Source organism: Vombatus ursinus, unplaced genomic scaffold (assembly GCF_900497805.2).
Source record: "Vombatus ursinus unplaced genomic scaffold, bare-nosed wombat genome assembly UNPS02001419.1, whole genome shotgun sequence".
Classification (NCBI taxonomy): domain Eukaryota; kingdom Metazoa; phylum Chordata; class Mammalia; order Diprotodontia; family Vombatidae; genus Vombatus; species Vombatus ursinus.
Window position 1 is genome coordinate 18,498,219 of NW_020941197.1, and position 9,592 is coordinate 18,507,810.

Sequence of the window (9,592 nt, forward strand, 5' to 3'; positions counted from 1 at the left end):
CGAAGTGCTTTATAAACATTTTCTCATTTGAGACTCACAGTAACCATGGAAGATAGGTGCTATTATTATCCTCATTATACAATTGAGGAAACTGAGGCAAACAGAGGTTAAGTGACTTGTCCAGGGTTACATAGCTAGTAAGTGCCTGAGGTAGAATTTAAATTCAGGTCTTTCTGACTCCACGCACAACACTCTATATACTCCATCACCAACTGCCTTATAATAGCCCTGTTAGATAGTTGCTGTTATTATCCTTATTTTGCAGATGAGGAAGCTAAGGCTGAAAGATATGAAGTGACTTGCCCAGGATCACACAACTAGTAAGTGTCTGAGGCTGGATTTGAACTCAGGTTCTCCTAAGCCAGGGCCAGAGCTCTATCCACTGTGTATTCTAGCTGCCACTGAGCCTAGCTCTTTTATGCCCAAGTCCAGTGCTCAATCTACTATGCCACCAGCTAGTTAATATGCAGTCATTCTCGGTTTTTGAGCAAGGCAATGTTATGATGATGAGCAGATAGACTATATCGGAAAGAAAAGAGGCAGAAGTCCGGCTTGCAATAACTCAGGCACAGACCCAGTGGCAGTAAAGATGCAGAAAAAGTGGTAACTCTAAGAAATATTAAGTAGAAAAAATTGGGAGGCTGTGATGAGTGATTGAATACAGAGCAGCAAAAGAGAGAGGAGTCAAATATGATTCCATTGCTTCAGACAGAGTCTAGAACAAGGAATAATGCCAATGAAAATAAGAGGAAATGTGCTAGTTTGAGGAGGTGAGGGAAAAGCATGGGTTAATTTTTGGAGATGTTCAGTCTTAGCTGTCAGCAGGACAGCCAAGTGATGAATATTTGGCTTGTTGTAATTTAAACAAATTTCTGGTTTTCTTGACTTCTGTGGAGATAGATAACCACTGGTTATCACTGTTGGTAACATATACCTTCATGTATTGGAAGGCAGTAGTTAAGTCATTACATTCATAAAAGCACTCAGCCGTAAGCCCTTCTGAACTCAGGAGCTGAGAAGTTCTTTATGAGAAAGTGATATGGCAGGATAAGGGGAAATGATTGGAGGCTGAGTTGGCATTGGTAAGCGAGTAGAAAAGATCCAAATTTATGGACCCAGTATCATTTTTTTCAAGCCTATGTATTGATACCTATATATTGACAATTATATATTGAGGCTATTAATAGAGGCTCTTCATAGAGATACTAATTCACCATTTCTGGGTTGAGGGCAGCTGGTAGATAGAAATACAAAACAATTTGAAGTCTCCCCAAGAAAACAAAACTAAGTTTTTCTCCACTTAGATTGTGGGCTTCTCTAACAGAAGAAAAAGAGAAAATAAGTAAGGTGATTTGCATCCCCATCTCTATTCTGCTTCCTTCAAAAAAAAACCCTCAACTTAACTCTTCTTTCATGTAATTAAACCTTATCGACTTAAAATATTTTAAGCTGAAGAGAGACCAATTTGATGCATTATTGGCACACGATGTTAACTTATAACATGGAGATAAAAGTTGATCTTTGGATCAGTCTAATAAAAAGTGTAAGGTCAAAGGCTGAAAAAAGCCTGGCACACATAAGAAAGATGTACCCTGACCTTTGTGTCCAGCAATTTCAGACATGCAACAAATCACTGATAAATCAAACACAGATGAAAGAGCTAAGCTTATCTTTTTCCTGCCCTAGCTGGAAGGAGTGATTATAAATGTTTTCTAGCCAATTCAGGTTGAGGGCCTCTAAGATGAGGTAAATTATCCCATATGTCCTCTGATAGAGAAGATCTGGTTGTTTTAAAAATCTATTGTCCCCAAAGCCTCTGAGGCAGGCTCAAAGCATGCTGCAGTGATGATACTGGTAGCTGGAAAAAAATGGAGTGAAAACAATAATTCCAAAGGACTCATGGTGAAAAATGCTATCTGCCTCCAGAGAGAGAACTGATGAACTCTCAGTGTAGATTGAAATATCTTTTTTTCACTTTGTTTTTTTTTCACAATGTGGCTTATATGGAAATGTTTTGCATGATTTCACATGTATAATAGATATCAGATTGCTTGCTTTGTCAATGGGTACGGAAACCCAAAATAAATAATAAAAAAATAAGCCCCCCAAATGGAGTGAAAAGAGCAGCAAAAATCTTTGTTTTGGGGGTTTGGACCATTTTATTTAATTTGTCAAATTCCTATTATGTGCAAGGTACTGTATTAGCACCCTTGAGATGCAAGAACAAAAAATGGAACAGTCCTTGACTTAAAGGAACCTGCATTCTTTTGGGGGGAATGCAATTCACTGTGAGGAAAGGGAGATTACAGTATTAGACTATTAGAGTAAATCAAGGTTGGTAATACAGAAATGGTTCCTAAAAAAGGATAGTTTGCTGAGTTTGGATTAGTTACTACATGTTCTTCCTGCTATAATGACGATGTATTAGCATTGAAAGTTACCTCTTAAGCCACAAAAATAGGGCTAGGCAATCATATTTCAGGGGGAGCTAGGAAGGCTCTTGAAAGAATTACTAAGTGAGAGATGGCCTGGCATCCTATATATTTCCTCTCATATTCCATTTTATTTTTCTTGAGAGAACCAGGCATCTGGAGGCATGATGTAGACTTTATATTTAAACTCTCCTTGGAAATTGGTGCTAGTTCTTCTTTTGGGGATAGGGACTGGACCTGTGATTTCACTGGTACAGGAAACTCATGTTAAGGAAATTCCCTCTAACAATATAGGTTGGCACCTTCTTTGCAACTTATAGTCTTAGAGAGTTGTCTGTTACACCAGGGTCATATAGGCAGTATGTATCACAAGTGGGTCTTCCAGATTCAAAGGTTTTGTCACTTGGTACTTCAAAGGTTCTGTAATTTCATGAGTGTAGGTGCCTCATATCTTAATTCATGGTTTCATGAGTTACTCTAGTCAGAACACTTCTTTACTGTAGTCAGGCTTATTTCTAAACAAACAACTCCTGCGGTTTTAGGCACACAATTCATCCCTCAAAGACTTTTAGGCTTGCTAAGACCCACTAGAGTTGATCCCCGTCTGGTATAACCTTTGAGAATTCAGAGTCACGTTCATCACCTCCTCACCATGACGCAGCATTGGAAAAGGAATGCTTCACCTTCTTTGGGGCAAGGAGGGCGACGATACAAATGTGATTTTTATACTCGCTTGGCTGAGAAAAAAAAAAATCATGCTTCCTCTTTAGCCCTGAAAATATAGCATTACTGAGAGATCAGCTGGAGGATATAGCACGTAAAAAGGCAGCATTATAAATGAGCAGAGCAGCCTTTACTTCAAGTTTATCCTGGTCCGTCAGGTTTATCTGGTGAGATTAATAGCAGCAGCTCCAGATTGTCTCCTCATGTCACTAATGCAGGCTCCCATAGAGCAACTTGAAGGGAAAATATGGCTCAATACATTTTTTTTCATTGACTCTATGGAAATACTTGCTTTGCTTTTGGCCTAGTGAAGACTCGGAGAACGACAGACTGTGTTAAATAGTGAGCCACTTGGGCAAAGAAGCTTTAATTCTATGTTTTGTAAAGTAGCTAGCTCAATAAGTGTGGAATATTGTCAACTGCTAATTATTCAGGTTGATGAGGGACATGATTTGGCATGGGCTACCTTAAAATCTAGTAAATCATGAGCATGTGTGAGTTAGGCACCTTATCATAGTATGTCTTGGCATTTACATTTGAACTTAGATTTTTGATGTTTGGAAATACTTAAGGAATACAACTACAAATTACTACAAATGCTGTACCGTTTTAACCAGGGGAAGTCACTATGGTTTTTGTATACTATGGTTATAACTGAAAGTCATGCATTTGGAATGCCTTTAAATAAATCAGACAAGTAGTACCAAATCTCAGCACAATGTGGCAAATTCATGTAAGACTAAGAAGAAACTGTCCATAAAAGTGATGAATTTAGAATTTCACTTCTTTTTTCTTTCCCTGCCCTTTGGTGGGTGTGTAAGCTCAGAGGGAGGGAAGTCAGGGACTAGGAGAAGCAGCAATAATTTAGGATAATTCAATTTATATACTTTTGTCTCAAGATGACAGCACTCACAGTAGAGGTACCTCCATACATCCTTTCCTTCCACTCTCAGCACCTGCACCATATTGGACCAATTTCTAAAGATCCCAAACTACCCATATCTACTAACAGTCTGTGCCTCACATACACTATTATATTAGATTAGCTTGCCTACAAATCTTTCCACTTCTATATTTTCATTCTTTCTTCAGAATAACCTTCCTCATACACAGGTCCAATCACGACCCTCCTCTGCTCAAAAATCTTTAGTGGTTTTCTATTGCCTGTTATACAATTGAATGCTTATTCTCTGATATGTTATGGTGGAAAAACACTAGATTTGGAGTCAGAGAACCCGGGTTCAAATCCCAGCTCTACTATTTACCTATGTTTAAATAATACTACAATGATAAATATTATATTGTAAGTAGTACTGCTATTGCCCATGTGACCTTAGACAAATCATTTTTCCTCTGTAAACCTCAGTTTCCTTAGCCTCAATTTTCCCAGCTACAAAAGGGGATAATAATATCACCTAATAGCAGGATATGAGAATCAAATGAGATTACCAAGCGATTAATCAATAAGTTTGTGAAGTACTTATTATGTGCCAATCACTGTGCTAAACACTGACACTCTTCCTTAAAGTTCTATGTAAATACTAGCTATTATTATGATGGTGATTTTCCAAGGCCATGGGGCAGGTAGATGGCACAGTGGATAGAATGCCAGGCCTGGGGTCAGGAAGACTCATCTTCCTTGGTTCAAATCTGGCCTCAGACACTTACTAGCTGTGTGACCCTGGCAAGTCCCTTGACTCTGTTTGTCTCAGTTTCCTCATTTGTAAAATGAGGAAATGGAGAAGGAAATGGCAAACCACTCCAGTGTCTTTGCCAAGAAAATCCCAAATGGGGTCATGAAGAGTTAGATATGACTGAAATGACTAAAGACCAACAAAATCTAAGTCCTTTCATAGTCTGATCCTCCTTTGCCAGTTGTATCTTGTATTACTTTTCCATAAACTCATACTATTCACTGTCCCCTGAGTAGGACCTGTACTTACTCTGTGCCTCACAGCCCATTTGTTTCCCATGCTGAGACTGGCTCTCTTCACTTGTAGAATTCATATGGAGTTTCTGAAGTCCAACTCAAATGCCAGCTGCCCAGTAAGTCTTTTGTGATCTACCGTGTCACTAACAGCCTTGCCTCCTCTTAATAATAATTAGCACTTATGTAGTGCTTTAGCACTTTTCTTGATGACTAGGAGAGGGTCTGGGCTGTGATTTCATAGACATGGGGAATTCCTGGTGAGGAGACTCCCTCTACGAGTGCAGATCTGCTATAGTTTGGCAACTTGGTCAGTAAGAGGTTAAATGATTACATAATCAGTACAGGTCAGAGACTTGAACTTAGACCTTTCTGACTCTGAGATCAGTTCTTTATCCTACATGCAAAACTGTGTCATAGTTCACATTTAAAAAATTTCTCACTACATTCATCAATTACTATTCTATACTGCAATTATATGCATTTTGAAATGCTTTATAAATGATCTTTTAAAAAAATGTCCCTGCCCATCAACCTGCTTCCCCCACCCCCAGGTAGAAGTCTTCTCTTGTAACAAACATCTGTAGATAAGCCAAACAAACCAAGATATGGCCACATCTTAGAATTCCTGTCTGTTTCAGTACGGCTAGTTCATCACCTCTCTACTAGAAGGTGTAAAATACGTAACATGACCATGATAATGTGATGGGAAAACAACTCTGAAGGGCTTCAGAACTTTGAATAAATTGTCAACCAATCATTATTTCAAAGGACTGAGGATGAATTAACTCGTTTTGTGTTTTACCTCCCCACCAGACTGTAAGTTCCTTCAGATTTGAGACCATATGTTATCTAAGCTTTGTATCACTTTTGGCATTTAACAGTTCTCTGAACAAAGTTGGCATTTAATAAATATTTGTCAAATGAATGAGGAGAGAGAGAGACTGATCATGATTGTTTACAAAAGGAAAAAAAAGAACATCAATGAAAAAAATTAAATATGCAGAAGACAGTGGGAGGAAGTTTAGAAAAAGACACAATCAGGGCAATGTTGGTCCTGCCAGGTTAAATTTTATATATACATATATACATATATATATATATACACATACACACACACACACACACACACACACACACACACACACACATATATATATATATATATATATATATATACAGAGAGAGAGAGAGAGAGAGAGAGAAAAGGACACAATAAGGGCAATGTTGGTCCTGCCATGTTAAATTCTATATACATTCCCAGCTCTGCTACTTACTTTTGTAAATGTGCATAAGTCACTTACATTCTCTTGCCCTCAGTTTCCTCAAATGAAAATGAGAAGCTGTAACTAGATGACCTCTGAAGACATTTCTAGCTTTAAGTCTATTATCCTATTATAAGAGACCTGAGTTTATACACTGTGATCTCATGGTGGCAGTTAGCATCTGGAGGGTCTCCTTTACAATCCCCTCTACCCTCATGTACTATAGAATCAGTTTTATCTTCAAGAAAAATCTCAAACTTCCCAAATCGACTAAAATCCAATGCCTAACTCTCAGTGCTCTTTAATGAGGATGATTCCTACATGTTGAAGATTGTTATTGTTGTTTGTCCTTCTTTCTCAACGAGGACCAATGACATCAGGAGAATCATGTCTTGATTTGTGAATGATTTGGATTTGAGTGAGGCAGAGCTATGCAAAGTCATTGAAGTCCAGTGGGAAGATAAGGTCAAGAAGCCTGGCAAAGAGCTACCACTGGAGTAGGGCACTAAGGACTTCATCTTAAACTCTGAGGTGGGCTGTCAGTTAGTGTTCCTAATCCTGTTAATAACAATGACATCTCAATCAATGACTAATCAGTATAGCCATCTGGGGAAGGGAGGGGAGGGAGAAAACAAAAGAAATGCACATGATAAATTTATCTTATATGTAAAAGGAATAGCAAGTTATATATAATATAGATTTGCAATTTCATGTGTAATCATCTTTTCATTGTTCTACTATGTTATAGAAATTCTTGTTTTATTTCATAAATTAAAAAAAAAAGCATGGGGTCCAGAGTCAAAGGACATGGGTTCCAATCCTACCTGTGATGCTATTGTATTAGAGAGAAAGGCACTTTTTTCGAGGTTCAAGAAAAAGGAAACACGAGACAGGGGCATTGAAGAAAAAACAAAAGGTATGGGAAAGGCAGGGTGATGGATAGAGAACACAGCTCCTCAAGAATTGCAGCTTATGTAGGATTTTACATTTTAGATGATTATTCAGAATGTGAAAAAAAAAACAAGACAAAAATAAGACCCTAAGATTAGTTTCAAAGGCAAAAATCAAATAGTAACCCAATTTCAAAAGGAAGACTTTGCATTTCCCAAACCATTCTGAATCCACCATCTTACACTTCAATATGGATTACTAAACTAAATGTAGTGGGAAATCTTAAAGAAATCATAATTCATCCTTCAGAATGATGTTACTGTATTTTCCCCTGCATAAATACCACTCAACAACACTATGTAAAATTATAATATTCCTTCAGCCCCAAGCATGGTAGAATGAATCTGGAGCTCTAAGTGGTTGAACTTGATAATGATAGCCTGTCAAACCTCTTGGTATCTAAATTATAACACTACTGTCTGAGGGCACTCACTTTAAAGTTAACTTTTTCACTAGTTCTTTAACAGCCTATGTAGTCAAACTTTATTATCATTATAGTATCTTCTATTTTAGGATCTCAAACAGTTTTACAAAGGAACAATCTAGGTGGTGCAGTGGATAGAGAGCTGGGCTCAGGAAAACCTAAGTTCAAATCCATCCTCAGACACTTATTAGCTATGTGACTCTGTGTGACAAGTCACTTAACCCTGTTTGCCTCAGTGTCCTCATCTGATAAAATGAGCTAGAGAAGGAAACAGCAAACCACTCCAGTATTTTTGCCAAGAAAACTACAAAGCGGCTCATGAAGAGTCAGACATGACTGAACAACAAAGACATATTGACATGTTATTTTATTCGACTACATGTGGAATGTGGTGTTTGGAACAATGACTTCTCTTGTTAAAGTAGACTTTGGATGGCCTTCCATTTTATACTTATGTAGAGGAACCCTTCTTCCTACATTTGTGGGTACTGTTATGAGACATAAGAAGTTAACCCTTGGAATTGAAGGAAAAGAGATACTGTGTCTATACTGTCTACTGGCTGAGCTGGAAAGGAATGTGCATCCAAATTACCTCTATAAGCGATCTCGTGTACTGTATAGGCCTGTGCCACACAGAAACTCAAAAAGAGGGACAAAAACTCAAAGAAAGACTATGATATCTGAGGCAAGAAGGATAGGCTTTGATGAGGGAGAGAGGATAGGAGATTTGGAAGCTGGACAATAGAAAGCAGGAAGGTGGCCCTTGGCCTCACTAGAATAGAAAAAGGCCCACGTCATCTGCATAACCCCAAAGAGGAAGAAGGATTGGCACAGCAGAGAAGCACGTAAACTATGAAGTCCAGAACTCTATCACTTACAATTTCTGTATAACACCTCATACACAAAAAGGTATGTTGAATGAGAGGATATAAGTAACTACTGCCCACTCAACACTCCAGCAGCTCTTTCTTGCCTTTAGAATAAAATTAACTTTGGCTTTTAAAGCCCTTCACCATGTGGCTCCAGCCTACCTCTCTAAACTGATCCCATGTTACTTTCTTCAAGCACTCTATGCTTGACAAATTGGCCCATTTGCTGGTCCCCTAAACAACATTCTGTCTCCTAGTTATGCCCTTGTATAGGCTACTCCACCCATTCCAGGCTCCATGGCCAGCTCTTTAGCTACTATGATGTTCTGCCTCTCTTCCCTTAAAGTATAGTGAACAGAAACCCACTTTTATTCTGGACTATGCTTTTGGTTTCTGTGCTGGTGTTCAGTCTACTAATGTGATTTGGTGAAGGAAAGAAAGAGAGAGAGAGAGAGGGAGGAAGAGAGAGAGAGAGAGGAAGGGAAAGAGAAAGAGAGGAAGGAAGAAAAGAAAAGAGAAAAAGAAAGGGAAAAAAGGAAGGAAGGAAAAAAACAAAGAAAAAAGAAGGAAGGAAGGGAGAAGAAAGGAAGAGAAAGAAAGAACAAAAGAAAGAAAGAAAGATTCTATTATGTATTGGTTCTCTCTCAATTTACCAAGACCACCTCAATCTTTCTAATTTCTATCCATTGCTTTCCATAATATGTAGAACCTATACCAAACATTGAAGTCACTCACAGCCTATTCTTCATCTTAAACTCTCGTGAAAATAAAATTCCTGTGAAAATAAAATAATTAGAAAAAGACAGGTCACAACCAATTTATTTTAGGTCTTCTCCCTAATTTAGTTTGAGATATGTTTCATTGTTCTTGAGCACAATGTCCATACTTCCTGTGGCTACATTAGACCCTGCCATGTGGAAAAAGGATAGTCTTTAATGATAATATCATTGCTTTCATGAGATACAAATCCAGATTGAAGGATAATTGTGTGAAAGAAGCAT